General features: G+C 41.2%; 1 pseudogene; it reads left to right on the top strand.

Moving 5' to 3' along the window:
* Nucleotides 1-22,342: 22,342 nt before the first annotated feature.
* On the top strand, nt 22,343-22,461 carry LOC134947001 (5S ribosomal RNA; annotated as a pseudogene).
* Nucleotides 22,462-24,315: the final 1,854 nt, after the last annotated feature.

The following is a 24,315-nucleotide window of genomic DNA, read 5'->3' as shown; positions in this document are numbered from 1 at the left end:
GAAAAAAATTAATGGGTTTAGAGCTCAAGGCTGGCTCATATCTACTGCGTTAGGCCTTATCAAATAAATCTTGAGGAGCTATCATTGGTAAATAAGTGTACCACAGAATCACTAGCTATTATTAGCATAAACATAATCATATAGTAAATATCATTAATGAAATAGCAGGACATCAACTGATAATCTATTAGGCATAGATGTCATTAGTAAATAGTATGAATCAATTGATATTCATTAGGCATAAGCGGGGAATGAGGATGGTATGAATTGCTACACTCCTATGTAAAAGAATGCTGTAGACAGGAATCCTAAATGCACTGTTATGCTGAGGAGTGAGCAATTCTGGGTGAGGTAAAAAGGACAGTCAAACCCTGGTGATCCAGTGTGTGTTGCCGCAGCCGCGGTATGAATTAAAAGTTTCCATCCTGAAGTCCCCCGGAGTTTACCTGCTGACAGTGAAGATCGCGGCCGCCCGCTTCCGGACTGGGCGTTGCCGCAATGACGTCATCATGTGACGTGTCTCGACGTACGTTTCACCTGGTAGGCTTGGTCATGAGAGCCTCTCTCTACTGCTCTCCTGTGGCCAGTATAAGAGTACTGTGTTGACCTATCAAAACAGAAATCAAATGATGGGCGGATGCCTGGACGTGTCAGATCGTGACTTTGGAAGACTGGTGCGGACATGTTGTAAGAGGGAAAAGGGGGGAGACTGGGAACAGGGAAGGGGGTAGAGCTGGATGCTAAGTGAGTGGTAATGCTGGTATAACGGGGGAAAGAAGTGGGATATGTGAATGAGTCCTGTTGAATAAACCACATCACACTGAAAGGCATACACAGTGAATTTTTGGATACCCTCAAATTTAAGCTATCAGCTGGTATCCTCAATCAACCCCATGATATTTTCACCTTTTCAAATTTCTTGTACCTTATTTGTTAAAAAGGTTAAACAAGAATTACACACAAAGAACAACAGTCGTTTGACACGACTTTCAAATTATCGATTTTTTATTCAAGAAACAATAAAGGTTAAGTTTTACTTTATTCTCACATTTCTAATCATACACATATTTATGTTAACAAATGAGTGCTCCCAAACAAGGGTTTTTTGTCTTTCTCTTTCCTTTTTCAATTGTAGTCTTTCCTGTATGTGCCAGTATACTTACCGTCCTCAACCTCTCCACCTGTTGTTCTCTGCGCCTAACACTATTCTTATGGTGTTCAATCGTGCACTCTCTACGACAAGCTACTGTGGCCCCTCTCCAATCAGGCAAAAAATGTTTGTACCGTGTCCCTTACTGTCTGATTGAGTCCATCCATTAATACAGAAACAGCTACCTCCCTGTAATTTGCATTGTTCCCTGTATCTGATACCCCCATATATCTATCTATTATTTGCAGGTCCTGATGGAAATATTCAGATGTCATTTCATTTTCCCTATGTTTTATGGAGAAAATTTTTCTCCACTTAACAGTTGTGGGGAAATACAACTCTAGTTGCATGTTAATTTGCTCTAAGTTCTCCTGATTGTGTTTTGTCAGTCATAAGACTATCCGACTCTAATCTACAATCAGTGATACATTTTTGGGTGTCAATATTAGGAGGTAGGCACGCTTTCAAAAATATCCGCCAGTGTTTGTTTGTCGGTTCATACGCATTACCCAGATCTCTGAAAAATGTCTGACATCTGGCTAAATGCTTCTGAGGGTCGGGGAATTCTGAAATGATTGATCGCAGCTCATGTCTTGGCCACGGGCAATACATTGCATTATTCCTGGTGAGGATTATTCCCTGACTATCGGTTCCCCCATTTGGGGTTACTATTTCCAAGACAGGGAGTAATCCTACCATTCCATTCCTAATCTGTTTACTGTGAGGTGTTGTTGTCTCTGTGCAATGAACTGTCTCACACTTACCGGTAGCTGTGACCTCACTAGTTCTTTCATTGGGGAATATTGTTACTGCTCTACCTGTTTGGACAGGCCCCACCTGAGTTTCCTGCAGCAAGGTGACTGCTTGGAGGAGAGCTGCGATTTGGCTGGATATATTTGTTATTAAAAAAAAGATATAGATTCAATAAATATTACAAAGTACAGTATACCTATAGTGACAACTCATACAGTAAGCAGTAAAAACATACAGTTACATACAATTACAGTTACAGGCCAGCGATACAATTACCATTCCCTCCAATGCATCTTATGTCTCTCTCTCTCTCTGTAAATAAATACAGGAACTGATCTGCCAGCAAGTCCATCATCCTCTTGTGACCTATAACCTTGAAAAGACTTCAAAAACAGGACACATCTTGCAAAAAATAATTAGGGTTAATACATTGTTTTTACATACTACTATATTTTACGGATATACCATTGACTGTAGCCATCTTCTCCCCCGCAATATACGGTAGTGGAGGTGGTGCGGTCGCCATTATTTTCCCGCTAGGTTTGGAACCTGCTGCGCGAGCTAATTCTCTTTGTATATCCCCCTCCTGTTGCCATAAATTTAAACAATCTGTATGTCTAATCCTTTGTTTTCTGGGTTTAAGAAGACATATTTTACTGCCTACATTCTGCAGTGCCTCTGGTTCAAAGCTGCCCACCCTAGGGAATGGTTCCCTATCTTTGTTAGTCATACATACCCATTCATTGCAAAAAGCCTCCGTGTGTGAACCATACTTTTCACACATAACAATCCTCGCTGACACACTGGGCCGCGGCTATTCAACCTGAACCCTGGTTACTGAACGCCCACTGCTTGTGCAATTGGATCCCATCGCGGACTTTTTGCCAATAAACGCAATCCCCAATGCACACCGCAGATAAACGGTGAAAGACGCCTAGCGCTTTCACTCGCTCCTTCTCCACTGAGTACCATGACTCACTCCAATAGTGAACACTGCGTACCCAGCGAGGCCCTTTCAGTTTCTATTTACTGGAAGTGTTTAGGAGTGACTTACCTATTCCAGTAAATATAGACCGCTGGAGATTTTCCTGAGAGAGACCAGCGAAAACTCCCTATAACCTTATACACAAATCACACTTGCGTATGCTCTATACAGCACTAATGGTACTGCGATTTTATGCAAAAGCTCATAAAGGGGTATCCAGTTGCGCTATTTCTATCGCACCCACAAATGCGCGGTCGAATCGCACAGCATATAGGAACTTGTTACCTATCTGCCGTACAACCACGGGTCGTTGTACAAACTGCGACCCTCAGCCCAGAGCGTAATACAAAAACCTTTTTCGCAATACAATACACTATCACGCTCCTCTGCAAATCACCTCATGATTTGCGTATTTCAATCTATATTAACGTGAGTCAGCCACTTCACGCCACCAAGCCTCTACTTACTCGGTGTACCACGGGACCCGACTTCCGGAGTTCAATACGTTCACTCTTACGTTTGCTCACTCAAATATACTTTGTTTTTCTGTACAGAAAATTTGAATTCATTCAGGTTGGCAGCTTTACCCCCAGAGGCAATTTAAATAAAAATTATTTATACAAAATTTAGTTTTTATACAATTTTTTTTTAGAAATCGGGTAGTTTTGTGCTATTGTAGCGTGGCTACTGTCCCACCTTTAAACCAAACGAACTACTGTGTAATTTGTACTTAGCGCCCATACTCTTAAAAAATTTGCATAAACACGCGACCGTGCGTGTCTCTTACGCCGCGTGTGCAGTTCTGTACTTTGTCCGAGACACGTGTACAAAACCGTACGTCCGCAATAGCACAAATCATACAACTCTATAAATGTGAGCAATAAAACTACTATTGCCCACTAAACACAACACAGTTTCTTTCTGTATAAACCTTTACAACTAGGCCAGACTGTGTTTGTGCTTTACGCTTACTTCCTTAAATATTTATTTTAGTTTTTACTATATAGCAACAAATATCTCCAGTTTCACACAGGTCTAAATGAATCTAGCAATGATCAATAATTTAAATGATATGATTCAGATTGGATAGCCATCTTGCAGAACATACATTGATATAAACACACACATAATTATAATAATTATATATATGTACCATTCACTGGTCTCCTGAGACTCATTTACCCATTCAGTGCTTCTAATTTGCATATCAACAGAGGTTCATATGCCTGTTCAAGAGGGTAGTGGGACAGGTTAATTAACATTTCAATGGCTATCCTAAACTAGCAAGCAGATATTAACTAAATCCTAGAGGTAAAAGAGAAAAAAAAAACTTTTTTTTTCCTGTGTGTAATTCTTACATCAAGTATTCATCTCTTAACTCTCACTAGGCCCAATTGAAACTATTTGTAATTGACTATGGCATGGGTTAAATAAATGCATTGGTAACTCATAAATCGTGCTTGATGTGACCAAGGAAAGCTGATTATTCTGAGCAGACTGAAAATCAGCTATTCAGAAAATGACCCTCCCAAACTTACCGTTGCTCCTTCCCCTTCCACATCCATGAGGATTACACAAAATGGTGGACAGGCCATGTGGCTAGTCCAAAATGGAGGACAGACCATGCGGCTTTCTTTGTCACAAAAAAATCACACATCATACAAGCACCAGAAATTAATTTAGGCCTGAGTTAAAAAAAAAAACTATATCAAGGCTATGCAGCAACTTTTAAATATACTTTTAAACCTACTTAAACAGATAAACAATCCAATCTGAATCAAACACAATATGACTTATTTGAACCTTGTTTTGCAACAATAAAAATACATTTTAGCATCTTAAATATTATGAGAAACGCCTTGTCCCTTAAATTTCATATCAGCGGCTTACTGATAACACAATACATTAACGTGGATGTTATTTTCATCAGCTTTGCGATGCGTCCATCGGAGCCGGTCAATTACAGCTGCGTTTGTAATGTACAGTGCGTCATTAAGAACGTGATATCCCGGACGAACCGCCAATTGATAATGCCATTTTATATGCAGGAATGAAAAGCTATACCTTATACACACTTCAAATACACTTTACCATGAAGCCGCTGCGGCCGCTAAACGTAATACACACCCTACGTACATTGTACACTGTTTGCGTACAGAGTCCCGTACAGTGTATGGACTTTGCGTACACACGCCGCGCTGACGGTACAAAGTACACGCAGCGCGTACACACCCAGATATACATTTTAAACCTTTTACAGCAATGCAATGCGATAGTAATACACTTTAAACCTTAGCAGGGAAAGGAAGACACGACATTAGTTTGTAGTTAAACCACTGGGTTCCGACACCACAGCGTATTATTGCTGAAAGGGGGTTACAATATAAACAATACAATACAACAGAATAATGGCTACAATCAATGGTACATACGTGAGTGGATTCGCCGCGCTACCCAGTCTGGTCCTCCGTCATCTGATAGATAACGTTGTGAGTCTTGTGTCTGACCAGGCCTGCTGCAGGCTCTCTTTGTACAATTCATCCAAAACATAACACAATGGATACTGTAATATCTTTAGCAAGGAAAAGGAAAATACAACTCAGCACTGTAATATCTTTGTCCAATGGACACAGGGATGGTCATTTACAGTACAGGAGAGGTCATAGGTCGGTTTGAATAGGTGGGGGATGTCTGTTCCAACTGCTCTTGTGGGTGGTCTCCTCTGGATTCCCGCCGCATACATAATGTACAGTAAATACAGTTTATATCTATATTCTGCTCCTGCACATAACTATCCGCAGGAACATGCGATCTTTCTCAAACCAACACCGGAATGTTACCATTAAAATACCCTTCAGCTGGATACCAAACACCACCTTATAAGCTTGTTCTGTCCCCTCCTATCCTGTAAAGGTGAATCCCTTTGTTCTGTTACCATTTAAACTGCTGTTACTTTCTGATGTGGTGCAGGGAGACTATGTGTACATTGTGCACTATTTGGATTAAATATGTAATGTGGTTTGATAGCCTTCCATGCGTTCACAAACTCTACCATAAATACTCATACCACGCGCTAATACGCAGGACCGCGGGAGCGACGATATGCAAATTGCGAATATGCGCACGCACAGCAGAGCAAGTACCCGCACGGAGGCCATCTGTGCGTAGTTTGTACGTGATGTGTGTACTGCAATATTTTTCGACTTTGACATGACCTTTTCTGCTCCTTTGTTACATGCATCAACACTGCACTGATGCTAGTGAATTAACTGTTCTAAGTTTTAATGCAAGTTCTGCACTATTTTAGTATAACTGCTGCACGTGTTTTGCACTATTGGACGCACTTTAATAGAATTGATGCTGCTACTGCACATATCCATTGTTTATGCCCATTGATTAATCTTATAAATACTGCCTCCTGTGCTGTATCACGTTGGTGGTCAATATGGCTGAATCAACTGCTGCACAGGACCCGAGTAGCTTTGCGTTTATTCAATATCCACTGGGAGACACATAGTTATTCTGAGGCTGAAGCTGAGGATATATTGTATAGAGAGGCATTACAAGACCAGCTAGAGTCCACTTTACTTGAGAATGTATACCGGGAGTTATTGAGGCTTAAAAGAAAATAAATGTACTTTCTGTACCACTGCATATCCCTGTCAGATTACTATCGCGCAAAAAAGATCCCGAGGGGCTTGAGAGTAAGGAATTCACCCACTATAGGGTGCAATGACCCGAGCTTTTGCAAAAAGTGGGACGGCTTCCTAAACAAATACTTAATGGATTTTATGTTACTTATTATCGAGCAGTCTTCCAAGGAGATGAATACCATCAAAGAGAAGGTTGCGGACCTTGAGGTGGTACATAAGGTGATCCTAGAAACAGATACGTCACTTAACTGGTATGAGAAATTGAATGGTCAAATCCAAATCTAGAAAAGAGATCTCATTAAATTTAAGGCACAAATACGTGCTAAAGTAGACTAGGACTATGATAATTAAACGGTCTACAGATGGACGGATACATCAAATAGACGTGAATTTAAAAGACCATTCTTCCAGAGATGTACACAGCATACACAGGATCTAGAATCATCTAATGAATTCAACTCTACAGGGAGTGAGTCTGAGGCCACGAGCAATACTCAAGCTACACTACACCTTTTAGGGGTTACAACAAGGGCCAAGGGCCCCGGAGGAGGAGGCAGCGCCCGTATACGAGGAGGGGAAAGCAGTTCCAAAGGAAAAGGCAGGGTCAGCAGGCCCCCAAAGAAAAGGATAAAGTAGTGGTAAATTTATCAGACTATGAGTTGACACTCACTGAATTGAAGGTTCTTTCAAAAGGACTGTCACTTGTCCTCACTTGTCAACGTGATCCTCTTCAGTGGCAGGTGGAAAAATTTAAGCTACATAGGAGCTTAAAATTTAAGGAGCACTTTTCCAAGAATCCGTCGCAAATTCCATCCTCGGTTGAAATACCAGCGAAAGTGCAAGAAATCTTACCTAGGTCCACATTTTAACCAGTATCAACTAACGCTTCTGTCCGCACGTTTATGCGCTTATTGGAGCAGCAGAACGATGATTATTTAGCACAAAGACCATCAGTGCGTGACAACTTATCCAAATTGGAAAGACAAGCATTGCAGCATTTATCATCGCAAAGGAACATTATATTTAGACCTGCGGACAAGGTATGGGCCTTGGTGATACAGAACCTACAGCCAGGCCCGGCGCTACCCGCTCAGCAAGGTCCTGCAAAGCAGGTAGGCGCTGGGTCAGAGAGGTGCTCTCCCTGCTCTGCGACCTTGCTATGATGTGCGCTGTTGATGCCGGCTGCCAGCGCCTGTCACTCTGACAGACATCAGCAGCGGCGCCAGCAGCATAAACAGCAGCTCCCCTCTCCCTGCCTCTTCACTGATGGAGCCGCCCCTCTCCCTGCCTCCTCACTGATGGAGCCGCCCAGCGCTATGAAGGAGCCCGCAGCCGGTAGCAGTGTAGTGAGTCACACTGACTCATTACATGCTGCCGCCACTGAGCTACAAGTTCTAACAGAGAAAGCCCCCGGCGCCAGTGAGAGGGTGATCAGTCACATCACCCTTCATCTCTGCACCGCACTGCTGCTGCAGCTCTCAGCTTCCTGGTCTCTGTGTAGTGTGTTGGCCCTCCACTGCATGCTGGGACTTATGGGGGAGGGAGGAGGGGGAGTCACGGCAGCAGTGTGTGAGTGTATGTACAGAAGAATGAGGAGATGTCAGTGCACTCAGCCCCTGCAGTGAGGAGCCAGAGCCAGGAGGTGCAGAGTGTGGAAAAAGAAAACACATGTCAAGTAAAGAGTGTGTGTTTAGCTATGGGTGTGTGTGTTCCTGTATATACTGTATATGTATTTTCCTATGTCTGTTTAGGTGTGTGTGTGTGTGTGTGTGTGTGTGTGTGTGTGTGTTTAGCTATGTGTGTGTTTTTCTGTGTATACTGTATCATACCTCCCAACTGTCCAGATTTTCGCGGGACAGTCCCGCTGTTCCACCCGCGGGCCGCAGTGTCCCGCGGTGGGGGTGGGGGGCAGATGGGAGGCTCTGTCTCTCACTGCCCTGCTTAGCAGAGCAGCGGTGAATAGACGCTGTGCGCATGCGCACAGCGTCTATTCACTGGAGTCAGAGGGAGAGGGGGCATGCCAGCGGCTCACAGAGCGCTGTGCATGCCCCCTCAGTGACGAAAACGGGGGCATGGCTCGCGATCTTGGGTCCTCCCGTGAAGTCACGCCCCCTTCTCATAGGCCAGGCCCTTTTTCGGGCGCGCGTGCGGCTTCGCCGCGCGTGTCCCTCTTTATGAAACTGAAAAGTTCGGAGGTATGCTGTATATGTATTTTGCTATGTGTTTAGCTGTATGTATGTGTTTGTGTGTGTTTTCTGTGGGTCTGTCTGTGTATATGTGTTTTGCTGTGTGTGTGTTTTACTATGTGTGTGTATATCCATATCTTCAGATGTAGCCACACTCATCCATCCCGTGATGCGTACGTATCGTGGCATGGATCCATATCTATGGATGTAGCCACACTCATCCATCCCGTGATGCGCACGCATCGCGGCATGGATGACGCCACTAGTGTGCCCATGTCTATGAAGCGCGCATGTGTACTTCTATGGAGTGAACAGAGGCTGCAAATAGCCACAGCACGGCATTCACTACTGCTTGCCATGATGCGTATGCCGGTTCCTACACATTGCGGCAACAATGAGGCTGGCCACATCTCTATCTATCTATCTATCTATCTATCTATCTATCTATCTATCTATCTATCTATCTATCTATCTCACATTTCCGGTAGTAAATGTTGACGTGTGCATCTCTCTACTGTGTGGCGTAACGTGTATAAGCTTCTCTACTATAGGGGGTATTCAATTATGTGCCAAATTGGACCATGGGTATTCAATTGCAGGCGTTTTGAGCCCGATTTTGAATCCCTTTTTCGGACATGAATTTCCCCCCTTTTTTTGTTGAATCGGCATGGGTGAAAATGCCCCCAAATTCAAAAAAACTCGTAGATCGGCTGCAAATTCGCAGATTCACATGGTTTTTGCCAGTGCCTGACTTTTCAACAAGTCGAAAAATCGGCACAGGCATTGAATAGGGCGAATCTAAATCGCCCTAAAAACGGATGATTAATTGCCGATTTTTCAACTGGAAGAAAAATCTGGCAATAATTGAATACCCCCTATGTGTTATAACATGTATAATCTTCTCTATTGTGTGGCATACCCTGTATAAGGCTCTAAACTGTGGCGCAACATGTATAAGGCTCTCTACTGTGTGGAGTACCATGTATAAGCTACTCTACTGTCTGGCGTACCCTGTATAAGGCTCTCTACTGTATGGCGCAACGTGTATTATGCTCTCTACTGTGTGGCGTACTGTGTTTAAGCTTCTCTACTGTGTGGCATACGGTGTATAAGGCTCTCTACTGTGTAGTATAATGTGAATTGGGAGTACTATTGTGTGGCGACACTCCTTGTTAGTGAGACAAACCATATTTTGGGGGATGCCATTTCCCTATTTTTAATATGGGATGGGGCCCAATGCATATTGTTGCACCTGGGCCCACTATTCTCTAGTTCCGCCACTGCGTCTGTCTGCCCAAGAAGACCACCACACGTGTCCCTGCCCTCACCCTCCCTGTAAATCCCCCTCAGCATCCCTGCACTCACCCTCCTTGTAACTCTCCCCTCAGCGTCCCTGCCCTAACCCTCCCTGTAACTCTCCCTCAGCATCCCTGCCCTCACCCTCTCTCTAACTCCCCCTCAGCGTCCCTGCCCTCACCTGCCCTGTAACTCCTGACTTTCACTGTAGCTCTGTTAAAACGTAAAGCATTACCTATGGATTACATTATAGATAGAGCAAGCATTTCCAAATCTGTAAGACACTGGAGTAAATTCACAAAGCAGTGCATTTCAAAGCTGCCATGTTTTTGCCATTTTCAGATACTGGATTTAAAGGAGCAATATTATTGCATAAAAACATGCCTGATTTTATATTTCTTTTTATTGCGCCTTAAAATGCAGGTGACATGGAAGCTTTGAAAATTGCTGCTTAGTAAATTTATCCCAGCCACTGTCTGTATGATATCTAATACATGTAAAAAAAGATGCAGACCTTTAAGCTGTTGCAATACTAGAGGCCCTGCCACTATGTATGAAACAACCAATTCCCATTGTGCATTTTAACATATCACGAATGCAAGTCTGTCAGTCACTGTCTGCTAATTTAGCTAGGGATCTGTCTCTTAACATGCAGCCTGCTGCAGAGGGATGAATTAACAGAGCATGGTGGCATATTTAGTTACGTATAAAATTTACAGTTATTTTATGTCTATTATTTAGCTCAGTAATACACATACTGATGTATATTAAGTTCAAAATGTAGCTTTACATGATCTTCAAATTGGCCCTTTAATGTTTGCTGATTACAAGAATGTTATATTGGGATTTGTTTAATTGTATTATTCCTTCAAAATGTGTTTAGAACAATTTAATTACAGTGATGTTATAAAGTGTTTATTTAGATTAGAATGTTGAGCAAGGATTTAGATATTTCTATTAAATTTATAATATTGAACATTCTACATGCTTTTCTTATTTGGTTTTAAAGCTAGAATGAAAAAATATATAGCATTATTGTTCTACATCCCATGCAGATCAGGAATTAAGTATTAAAATTAGTGCTGGGCAACGATTAAAATTTTTAATCGCAATTAATCGCAGGATTTCATGCGATTAATAGCGATTAATCGTATTGTTATCCGACTAAAGACACTACACAGCAAAAACATTTGGTTTGCAGTTTTCCCTTAACACAGTAGCATTTAAAAAACTTTAAAAATTAAAATTAAAAATAATACTAAAAGTGCGCAATACACTACTTTTGAATTCATTATTGTCTTTAGTCGGATAACAATACGATTAATCGCTATTAATCGCATGAAATCCTGCGATTAATTGCGATTAAAAATTTTAATCGTTGCCCAGCACTAATTTTAATACTTAATTCCTGATCTGCATGGGATGTAGAACAATAATGCTATATATTTTTTCATTCTAGCTTTAAAACCAAATAAGAAAAGCATGTAGAATGTTCAATATTATAAATTTAATAGAAATATCTAAATCCTTGCTCAACATTCTAATCTAAATAAACACTTTATAACATCACTGTAATTAAATTGTTCTAAACACATTTTGAAGGAATAATACAATTAAACAAATCCCAATATAACATTCTTGTAATCAGCAAACATTAAAGGGCCAATTTGAAGATCATGTAAAGCTACATTTTGAACTTAATATACATCAGTATGTGTATTACTGAGCTAAATAATAGACATAAAATAACTGTAAATTTTATACGTAACTAAATATGCCACCATGCTCTGTTAATTCATCCCTCTGCAGCAGGCTGCATGTTAAGAGACAGATCCCTAGCTAAATTAGCAGACAGTGACTGACAGACTTGCATTCGTGATATGTTAAAATGCACAATGGGAATTGGTTGTTTCATACATAGTGGCAGGGCCTCTAGTATTGCATATCTGGTTGGAATATCTTGTATAAGCGACTCCTTATTTTGTCTATGTTGAAATTGTTGTTTTTGTAATTCTGCAGCACTTGCTGGACTGTGTTTAAAGTGGCCTACAACTTTTCTGCATTTGGCCAGGACATTGTCAAACGCACTGTTCTGCAGAGATACTGTGACAGAACGCTGGAGACTGTGCGCAGTGCAGGGGACATGTTCAAAAGGCAGGTGTCTTGCAGCAGCAATCATATTTCTTGCACTATCTGTGCTAAGTGTGCCGACTTTATCTGAAATGTTCCACTCCTGTGCAACATGAATAAAATGTTCAGCGCACGTTTCAGCAAAATGTCTCTCTTCTGTTTTCATTACAGTCAGAGCATGTGAATGTAGCTCCCAGTGTTCATCAATATAATGCACTGTAACTCCGAGGTAATTATGGTTACCCAGCGATGTCCAGTAATCTCCAGTGAGAGCAACATGTGGTACACATTGTAACGCCATCGCTTTTGTAGTACTCTCCTTTTCATACAAGTCATGTATTCTTCTTGTGATGGTGCGTCTTGAGGGAGGCTCATACGTGCTGTCATTCGTTGCGATCCTAAGAACATTCCTCAGACCGACATCTTCGACAATACTAATTGGCCTGCAGTTTGTAGCTATCCACTTCGCTATGTTATTTGTTAGCTTTTCTTGCTTTTGTTTATCTATACTTCTCCCATATGCTGTATCCAATGTAGTCTGCCGAAGCTTGCCTCCACTGTTTGTTTTAGTGGGTGAATTGCTGGCATCAACGGTGTGTATTGCATTTAAGTGATACTTCAGACTCGAAGTACTCCGGTGATAAGAAAATTCAGCTTTGCAGTGTTTACAAATAACTTTGGTTTTATCAACTGTGCCATCTGGTAGAGATTTAAAATGAAAATGTCCATGTAAGATTTCGGTTCCTTTCTCCATTTTCTGTGAAAACATTTTTAAATAAATAAAATAAAATTTATTAAAAAAAAGTAAAACAAACTGTATTTTTTGTTTATAGCAGATTAGGCACCCCAGCAATAAAAGGGAGTATAATAGCTCAGCAGGGAGACCTTAATGAACGAAGGAGGCCCAAACTTCCACTAACTCTCCTGTTAATATAAGCAATATCAGCCCCAATGTACATAAACCCATCACATCCAGTCCCACAGCGGCGTTGATAGAACTTGCGCGCACGCTGCGGAACCATTCTCATCCAGTCCCACAGCGGCACCCGCCAGAGAAGAGAAGGGCTGCCCTGCTCGCTGCAACCCACGCGACTGAGGTTTCTCCTCAGCCGCGTAACTAAGTTACCCAGTTCCGGCCAGCGTGCGCTACGGGATCCCACTCACCCAGTCCCACTGCTTGTGTTCTAGCTTAGAACTCTTAGAGCTTAGGCTCTGTATAAAAACCAGTACTCACAGAGATATTGTGAAGATGTCTCGGTCTCAAGAGGTTATGGCGGCTGGCGGCTTCCTCCTCTCCGGCGGCATCCGGTGGCTTCCTCTTCTCCGGCGGCATCCAGCGGCTTCTCCATCAAGGGGGTCAGATGAATAACTGCTTCCGGCGGCTTCTTCCGGCGCAGCAGCATTAACGGCGTTAACAATATTATCGCCGTTATTGCCTTATGGCGTTAACGCGTTAATAACGCGTTATCTTGCCCAGCACTAATTAAAATAACAGCTGCTAAGTATGAAAACACATAAACATATATATTGTTTTTTTTTAAAAAAACATACATATTATAAGATGATTTCTGTGAGTGAGCATAAAAATAATTTTTTTCATGCAAACATTTGCATTCCCAAAGCAAACCAGAGAAAATGCCCTTTGTAAATCTTTACATTGAGCGTTTAATAGTGTATGCCGAAGAGAAGATTGGACAATGGCTGTGCCAGAAATGGAAATTTTTCTATTCATTAGCCCTTTTGCAGTTTCTTCTCAGGGCTCAAACCCAATTACTTTTTTGTGTTATTTTAAAATGCTAGTACAACTTTTCACATGTATTTCTTAGGATTTTAATGAGCATAAGGAGCCCATTGTAGTTTTACCCACCTACGAGAGTGGTTTAATAAGTTAGGTAAGAAGAACTCTCACATAAGAATTGTTCTCTAATTTCCCATCTTGCCTGAGTAGGCTTCCCCTCATGGCCTCATTAGACTGCACCTCATATCAGTCATAATGTCAGTTGTACAGGTAAGATGGAGAGACTGGTGGAAATATGGTCAGACATTGAGTACATGACAAGATAGCAATGAATTTCACCTGGTGATGTGCCCTTTAGATGCAGAAATATGATCACACTATGCACCTCAGTGTTTGACCATGTTTCCACCAGCCCTGCATTTTTACAGCTGATGTCAGATAACATGACTGATATGAGATGCAGTATTAAAGCCATGAGGAGAAGCAGTGGTCTACCTGCTCTAGCCTGACAGGAAATTAGAATGAAATAGAAAACATTTCATACGTGAGAGGTCTTGTTACTTATTGAACCACCCTCATATAATGGATGCAGGGTCTGCAGTTCACATGGGCCACCGAGACTAGGGGGGCTGACACTGGACTTTCTGCAGCAATAGATGATACTTACCTGTCCACCACTGGAAAATGGTATTGAAAGAATTTTTCTGGAGATTTTCACGTGCACTCTGATGGCCCCATTCTCTCTTGAGCCGCCTCTGGTTTTACCTAATTTGTTTTCTGGGTTAAGTTCTGTAAACAGAAATGCAACATTTCAAAATAAACAATTCAAGCAATATACAGTACAGTACTATGCTTGGAAAATGCATTAAAAAAAATCCAATGGGGTAAGGCCATCTGAGGTTGTTCACTTCTGAAGCCAAGATCTGGTACAGAATGCTGAGAAATGGCTCTGGTGCTGATATAGGTAATGAGCATAAAACCTTTACCTGGGGTTTGAATATATGGACTATATTTTGTGTAAGTAACACTGAATTTTTTCCAAAGTCAGGTGGACAAAAACCTTATTGGCTATTAAGTATTAGAATGCCCATTGAGTAATTTCATTGAATGATAAATGTTTTCTATTGGTCAATTTCTACAGATAAAGTCAGACCCTAAGCAATGTGAAATTCAGAATTACAGTATTGTCATGGAGATTAGCCTCACAATAGCATAAGAAAAGAATTAGAACAATAAAAATTAAATTAAAAGTGTCATATACTGTAGTAAAAAACAATAAACTTACTGGATATGCATGCACAGCTCTCAATGGTGAGTAAGGTTTTATCCATCCATTGACCTGAGATTGGAAAGATTTCAGAGTTTCTGAAACAGTACATATACCATACAGTATATTCCAGTCTCAGTTACGAGCTCTATGTTCCTGCTGAAGAGCCATTACTCAGTACTTATCTATTTTAGGGGTATATTGAAAGACACTTTTCCATTGGCTGCAGATTAACGTGGGCACGAGCCTCAAGTTTTTATTTTATTTACATTTTAAAGTGCTGGTGTGCAGAACACATAGCTCTTCAACAGAGTCTCTGCATAAAGTCTGAAGTTCTATTAAAAGCACCATGGCAAGTCAGTTTTTGGCTTTAGATAACTGGGTGCCGTATATGTGTAGGGACATGCTTGATTGAAGTAGGATAGCCTGAAACCATGTAACAAAGGAATATCATAGATTATTTGCTTGGATAAACCTCAGAGCTGCTTTCTAAACAGCAAATTTCGGCTTAAAATGTCCTAAGTGTCTACAGTAATGTCTACCATGCCCTATCATCTGACATTAACTAGTTATATTCTAGGTCAATTTACCTAAATTACTTGAACAGTACATTCTGATAAAAATACTGGGCGCAATAAAACAAATGAAGAGTGATATGGCTTTCTTTTTTAATCGATTGTCATAAAACTAAATATCATAGATTCTGGATTGTGAAACACTCAGTTTCATTTGTGCTGCTGGAGTATGCCAAATAAATCATTTATGGCAGAGAAATATTATCCACTCTGGGAGTAGGTGACGCTGCCTTCCCCCAGGAGGGCAATGTCCCATTGAGCATTTTTTTATGGGTAGAGAACTATTCATAAAAAGAAACATTTATCAAATGATGACAAGGTGTAAGAAGAAAGCAAAAGTGTTTTGCCATGAGTTTTACAGCCTAAGAATAGCATTTCTCTTTCTGAAAAGTGAATACGGGAACACATTTCAAATCAAATGTAAACATATTAGTACAAATAAGTACTGTAAATGTTAAGGCATTCAGCTTGATTGATTCTTGAGTGCTCTACTTGTTATAAACCTTAGCCATTGATTTTACAATAACTAGAGAAGTTTTACGTCTGTGACCAGTCAGTATATTGCATTTTTTAATGCATCATTATTCCAGGGACTTTGTAACTATTTATAATTTTGTGCAATAACTCAAAAAGTATATATACAGTATATATTTTTTTAATAGAGATGTACGCATTCGCCTAAGTTTTGGTTTTGACTCTGAAACTATTTTTGTGGTTTGGCTTTGCCCAAAATTCCCTGTGTGTTGTGGTCTTTGTATTGGTTTTGGATTCCATTAACAATGGTCAAATACAAGTAAAATCATGTAACTTGTAGTTTTTTAGTTCCAATATTACACTATATCATTAGTGTTCATTTATAGGGGCCCATTTCTCAAAATCCACATAGCCTTCACTTGTTGGGGCACACTCTGCACATGCCCAGAAAAAAAAGTCCAACAACTTGTTCCGAAGCAGCTGTGTTAATATATCCAGCTACACTACTAAATTAAAAGATAATGGACATCCTCAAAACAAAAGCTCGCCTCATTCTTAGTCTGGCAGGTTTGAATGCAAATGCATTCAGGCCTTGCCAATCAGGAGGAATAATTTAAAACAAGGTGTCACCAGGGAGCCAATTACAGTGAGCTAATTACAGCTCCCCATGGGCCTGGGAACAGACTTATGATAGGTCAATCAGGGCCCACCATGTCACAGCCCTCCAACCTCCAACCAGCTTATCTATTTCCTGGTGCGAGGTGGCTGTAGGCGGCTGTAGTGATAAGTAGGGAGGCTGCACATACAGTAGTAAAGGGGTGCTGGGCACTAGGTCCTCATGTTAAAAGGAGGGTGGGTGCACATATTGGATGAGCATTAGACCCTCAAGCAAGTAGGGCGATCAGTCTATCTGTTGGGCACTAGGCTGGAGAGGAAGATACAGTAGTACAGATTCTTGGGCTCAAGCTGTACTATGCTTGTATGAAGGAGCTCTCTGGTTCCCATGCTATCTTTGTGGTGTGCAGAGGCTATCCTACTGCCACACTTTTCCCTAGCCCTTGTGCCTAGACCCCTATTCTGCACAATCAGTTTCATCTGTTCACAAAACAAAGAATAGTTTAAAATTAAAATTGCACTGGTGAGTCTTCAACTCACAAAAACTATGCTGTGGATAAAAATGCTGTACCTGGCAAATATACTACTTTAAAGTCTGACCAAAACTTTGTTATACATTTTAATTGCAAGAGAGAATCTTCTGACATTGATAAAGGTGTAAAGCTGAAGTTTACCTCTTCATTAAAAATGTACCTAATGGTTTAACTGCCTGGCAGATCAGACGTGGGCGAGGATAGCTCCAGCCCACTACCCATCGTTTAAGTACTTTGGATACTTAAAAGCATACTGTGTGGATTTCCCCATTCCTATAAGCAGGGGTCATCTAGACTGCAGGCTCTCCACTGCTTAGAATCCAGGGGCCCTCTCCAGAGCGCTTTTTGTGCCTCTTTCACATTTCATGGTGAGTAGACTGATACCTTCACAATTTGTCATCATATTGATCTGATGAGCAGCTTTTATGGAAACATGTGGCAACCTATGTTAGTGTAAGGGACTAAATGCTTCTATGTGACTACTGTTGAATTCTCACTGAATATTGGGATTCTCCAACTCTCTGCCCATCTGTACTAACTAACCATCTCTACCACTATCCTCACTCTCCATAGCTAGTTCCTGCTCATCATGTCATCCTTCAGGGTATATTTAGAATTACATTTTAACAATTGCATTCCCAAATTACTGAAACACGTAGAAACATTCCTCATTTTAAAGGCACCCCTTACCCCCCAACAAAACCTGTGTCTATATGACAATTGTTTCCTGTTTAGACCCAGCCCAGCTATAGGAAAGGACCACTTTCCCCTGACCATCTTCCTCATCTCCCAATACTTTCTACACGTTATCTCAATTCCTCCTCTTTTTAACCAGTTGTGTATTTTTTTTCTAATAATCTGGTGCTATGTTTCATTTAATCCACCATTAAGCCAAACATACTATTGACATCAAGATCCTCAACTTCCCTACCAAAAGAGTCATGGCTAACCACTATTTTAGATGGCATAAGCCCAATATAATAATGCTCCAGGAGACTCACCTTAAAACCCCTCATCTTTCCCTAGTATGTAAACAATACCCAATGTTTTCTATTCACCTGTGTCAGCTAAATGCAGAGGCACAGCTATGATTATCCATAATAATGCACCTATCGTTATTCATGATTCTATTTCTGATACTCAAGGTTGTCTTATTTTTCTTGCAGGCACATACAATCATGTCCTGAGTGAACTTGTTTCTGACTATGTCCTGAATGGGCAGCAGGGTTCCCTTTATTCTACCTTATTTAACTGTCTATCCCAATTGCGCCATAGCCTTACCATTATTGGGGCAACTTTAACACCACTCTAGAACCAAAGTTAGATAGATCATGCTCTTGTACAACTCTCATCACATGTGACAAAGTTTCCAAGATCCTACTCTTGCAACTAACTCTCTGCAAACTATACGATCCATGGTGTATCGCATACCCTCTGCGAAGGACTATTTCCATTATTCTCCACCCACAATCTTTACACACACATTGACTATTTTTTCACTGACCGTGATACTTCACAAACTCTCCTCAGGGCTCAGGCTCTTCTTATTACCTAATCTGACCATTCAGCTATTGAACTGGAATTTTTCACCACACATACTTCCAATTCATAACTGGGATCTCAATAAATCCTTACTCCTGAAGCAATACAATGTTAACAAAATTACTCAAGCACTAACTATCGTATTAAAACACTAATGCAGTTACTCCTTCCATTAATGTAAATTTCTCATTACACTGTCTATAACATAAGAAAGTTGAAACATGTCCCTCTTCTCTTACTCAGCTCCACCACTGCTACTCAAAGAAGTTAACATATTTTTTTTTAAATGTAGCAGTTAAGGGCCATCTTTCACAAATCCTCTCTAAAAAACTAGAGCTCTCTTATGGGTCCAACAGAGATTTTATAAAAAGTCTAATATGGCAGATACTCTACTAGACTGTAGACTGCATTTCAAATGCCCCATAACTGTACCGCTCATTAAATGCTCTGATGGCTCCAATAGCCATAATCTCCAAGAAATGGCCCAACACTTTCAGAAGTGTTATGCATCCCTATCCAATTTTCCACATAATACAGCTTTTACACCACCACCTGTAGACACTATTCACAAATATTCAGATTTCTGTTATCTCCATAAAAATTTTGTAGATAATATCACCTCCCTTAATGCTATTATTATGGAAGAGGAGAGTGTTGTGGCAGTTAAACAGCTGAACCTATCTATTGCCCCTAGCCCTGTCAGATTTACTGCTCTCTACTTTAAGAAATTCACAGAACTTTTGCTTCCCATGTTGTGTCTACTTTTTAATTCATTATTAAATGCCACTATTCGGACAAGATCCCAGCGGTCGGGATCCCAGCAGTTGAAATATCAATCCTGATACTACTCCGAATCCTGACACTGGCATCGCAAATAGGATCACCTTCCCAGCACTAGAATCCCGACCTCCGGAATCTCGAATGACCAAGTGCCAGAACTGTGGGGAGGGAGTTAGGTTCAGGCTATGGGAAGGGCAGCTTAGGTTTAGGCTACAGGAAAGGGGAGTTAAGTTTAGGATGCAGGAAGGGGTTGTAAGATTCAGGGGTCACCACGGAGGGTTAGGATTAGGCTACAGGGGGGGTTAGGTTTAGGCTGCAGGGAGGGAGGGTTAGTGTTAGAGGACCATGTGGGGAAGGTACCTTCCCCTGTCGGGAGTCTGATTGTCGGGATGCCGCGGTTGGTATTCTGATGCTGGCATCCCAACCGCTGGCATACCCTACCAAACCTGAGCCAACATCATTGTTATTCCATAGCCACAACTGTCATGATCCATGCCATATCTCCTTCCTGCCTCTAGGTGTCACTCTCTTCCTACTGGTCTGTCTAGCAGTTTCCACTCTGTGACCTTGCAGGGTTGATTACCTGGTTATGTGCAGCTGTGGTCTGCACCTGGGAAGCTGCTATTCATCCTCCTGCTCAGAGGTACTCCTATGCCAGATCATTAAGGCTACCTTTGTGACTGCAACGCTGTGGTTTCCCTGTGCAAGACTTAGTCTGTGCCTCCTGCTTCTCCTGAGTCCTCTAACCGGTGATTATACAGCTCTTGTGACAAACTACCAGTTCCAGGACATCATCTGTCTGTTTACAGATTCTGGTCCTTGGCTCCCTGCAACTCTGCTAAAATTGTAAGAGCATCTGATCATCTTCGTTAATATAACTTCAGTGCCTGTCTGTATTCCGCTCCAGCATTGCCTTGTTATCTGGAAGTCCTGGTATGTTTTTATATTTGTGACAGTGTGAATCTGGACTCTCCTGGTTGTAACAAAACACAGGGCGATCGGGCACAGGTAGCATTAAATGTAATAACAATGTATAGAGAAAATACCAAAGTTGGACAGTGAGTAACCCTTTTTAGTGGGAAGGAAAAAGTGAGTATTCCAATTTTTAGTATGCTGTCCTAGTTGGTGGTGCGCCCAGAGCCAGAAAGTACACAGACTTACAATGGAAGAAAAAAGAAGGCTCTTGTGTGGGCGCACTCTTAGAAAGAAGTTGATACAATATGTGAATTGGAAAATGCTTAAAACATAACTTTTATTGATATTATTAAACCAAAATTTCCCATCCCAGGGATCAGTGAGAGAATAAAGATTTTGTAAAAAATGTTAAAATGTTCTGGTCTCTTTATTTCAAAGAGTATTCGGAAAGGTTGTAGACATTGGATTGTCATACCCCCATTTCCCCTGACCAGTACAGGGTTTCTGTATTGATGGGACCGGGGTGTGGTCAAAACAGAATATTTAAGAGAGTCCAAATAGACTTAACTTAGATTTAGTAGAATGGTAATCAATGGTCACCACACTAAGGATTAAATACCTGAATGTACAAATACAATCTTTATACGCGTTTCGCCCGTAGGGCTTGTTCACTTCCGGGTTCCGTGAACCCGGAAGTGAACAAGCCCTACGGGCGAAACGCGTTTTCTGCGCGGGGGGGGGGGGGTCCGCTCACACTGTCCTCTAATGGCACCTCTGTACCTGAGGCAAATTTGACCTGCTTACCTGGCCTGTTGGAGTGATTGGAGAATCGTAAGCCCCTTCTATCTTGTGGTCTTGTCCCACAGATAGCAACACTTTAATCAGGGAAATTATTTAACCCTATCTGCACTTACTATATAACAGTGTGATTTTTGTGTATAAGGGGTTTCTCCCACATATGGGCCAAATCCCAGTTTCTTAACTGAGGCCAGGTCAGCATTATTTTCTATACCACTTATGTCTCATTATTGTCTGCAGATAATTATGGCATCAAAAATAATGTAGACAGAATACTCTATTCCGAACACAGGCATTTCTTTCAGCATCTTTCCCACTTTGATATTGGGACAAACGTTTTTTGTTATTTTGATATCAGTATACTCTTCTATTGTACAATTAATTTGCACTATACTGCTGTTGATCCAAAATAACCTATATCTAATCATGATGTTTCAAGCATGCTCTCCCTGATATTGTGGGAATCTGTTTACAATCTGAATTCTGTTATTCTAATCAATATTTTTTATGCATGGTGATATACCTCTTTCTGAATCCTATTCTCTTCTGTGAGATATAAGCTATCTTCTATTTACATTAGAGTAAAAGGGGGAGACGCCAGGGAGGTCTTCCCCGTATCATTAGGACTTGTTAGTCCCTTGTGTTAATAAATATTTGTAGTGGTTAAACCGCCCCACTACCCTATTGAAGTTATCAGCTTGCCATACAGTCCCTCTGAGAGGAACTGTCTATCTTATATATCTCTCTATTCACTCATTTCGTGGACTCTCATCCACGATTCTCGGTGCACTGTACCACATTTGTGGGAATCTCTGAACCGTGTCTAACGTGGAAAGCAGATCCACATATTTTCACCCTCTCTATCTAGTCATTTCTCTCTCCTATATCTCCTCTTGATTTCCTACTCCTCAATTTCTTATATAGGTGCACTCTCATTGGTGTACACATAAATCTCTACTACCATACCCCGCTGCCAGCGCCCAATCTCGTTCGATCTTGGAAGCAAAACAGCGCTGGGCCGGGTCAGTATCAGGAGAGGAGACTGCCTGCGAATACCTGGTGTTGTAGAGCGGGAATTAATTTCCCTTTCCATGTGATACGAGACACCAACAGCAGTATCACCACTAATTCTATCCAGTATTTCTCTATTAGTGTCTTTATATTCTTTATTGCAATTGAATGCCTCCAATTCTGTCTATAAAGATTGTATTTGTACATAATTCAGGTATTTAATCCTTAGTGTGGTGACCATTGATTACCATTCTACTAAATCTAAGTTTAGTCTATTTGGACTCTCTTAAAAATTCTGTTTTGACCACCCCCCGGTCCCATCAATACAGAAACCCTGTACTGGTCAGGGGAAATGGGGGTATGACAATCCAATGTCTGCAACCTTTCCGAACACTCTGTGAAATAAAGAGACCAGAACATTTTATAATTTTTGACAAAATCTTTATTCTCTCACTGATCCCTGGGATGGGAAATTTTGGTTTAATAATATCAATAAAAGTTATGTTTTAAGCATTTTCCAATTCACATATTGTATCAACTTCTTTCTAAGAGTGCGCCCACACAAGAGCCTTCTTTTTTCTCCCATTGTAAGTCTCTCCTGGTTGTATTCAGAACTGTGTTAATCATCCTTTCAGCATTGTCTACACTCTGGACTTTTATATGGTTGTTTATATCACCAATTGCAAGATTCTGAAACTATATTGCTGAGTAAATTCTGCCTAGGACTTTTGCAATCTTTTATGTGCGTTTCCATGTTCCTGCTATGATTTCAGTTCTGTTCAGCAATATCTAGTCTGCTATCCTGGTGCATCCTGATAAGTACTCATCCTTCTACTGCTTCACTTGCATACATCACCTGAATTCAAGCACAGCTGTACTCACCTTGCCTGGGTCCAGTAACTCAGTCTATGTATCTGCCTGTTTCAATACTCATCTTACCACTGACTGTCAATTCACATTATCCTGTAATCTAGTCATCAGTGGTTATAATATGCACTTGTCTTCACCTGTGTTCAAGATTGTTAATACAATACGTGAGCCTGTATTTTGCCATTCAAGTGACTGTTACCTGCATTTACAAGCGTTTGTATGATCACCTTGTATTCCATCATCTTACCTATTGAGAGACAATAAAACTTTATATACTTCTTCTGGCCTCAGTATAACTTCATTTTATGTACTTTCTGCATGCGCACACACAGGGAAGCATAGTAGTCATGACAACAACATGACCATCAGGATATGGGTAACTACAGGCCAATCTCACTTTTAAATGTTGAAATAAAGCTTTTGGCTAAAATACTTGCCAACTGCCTAGCACATATATCCAGATCAGATCAGTTTTATTCCTAATAGACAAGTGGACAATGGTGGTCATACCGAGTTGTTCGCTCGCTGCCGATTTTCGCAGTGCAGCGATTAAGTAAAAAAAACTGCAAAAATGCGCATGGTATGCAGCGCGCATGCGCTAAGTACTTTCACACAAAACTTTGTAGATTTACACAAGGTTGAGCGACTTTTTTCATCGCTCGAGTGATCGTAGTGTGATTGACAGGAAGTCGGTGTTTCTGGGCGGTAACTGCCCGTTTTCAGGGAGTGTGCTAAAAAACGCAGGCGTGCCAGATAAAAATGCAGGAGTGGCTGGAGAAACTGGGGAGTGGCTGGCCGAACGCAGGGCGTGTTTGTGACATCTAACCAGGAACTAAACGGACTGAGGTGATCGCAGTCTAGGAGTAGGTCTGGAGCTACTCAGAAACTGCAGCAAATTATTTAGTAGCAGTTCTGCTAATCTTTCATTCGCTATTTTGCTAAGCTAAGATACACTCCCAGAGGGCGGCGGCCTAGCGTTTGCAATGCTGCTAAAAGCAGTTAGCGAGCGAACAACTCGGAATGATCACCAATGTTACAAGGTGA

Source organism: Pseudophryne corroboree, chromosome 7, assembly GCF_028390025.1.
Source record: "Pseudophryne corroboree isolate aPseCor3 chromosome 7, aPseCor3.hap2, whole genome shotgun sequence".
In the NCBI taxonomy this organism is placed as follows: domain Eukaryota; kingdom Metazoa; phylum Chordata; class Amphibia; order Anura; family Myobatrachidae; genus Pseudophryne; species Pseudophryne corroboree.
This window is presented reverse-complemented; position numbering and strand designations above follow the sequence as displayed.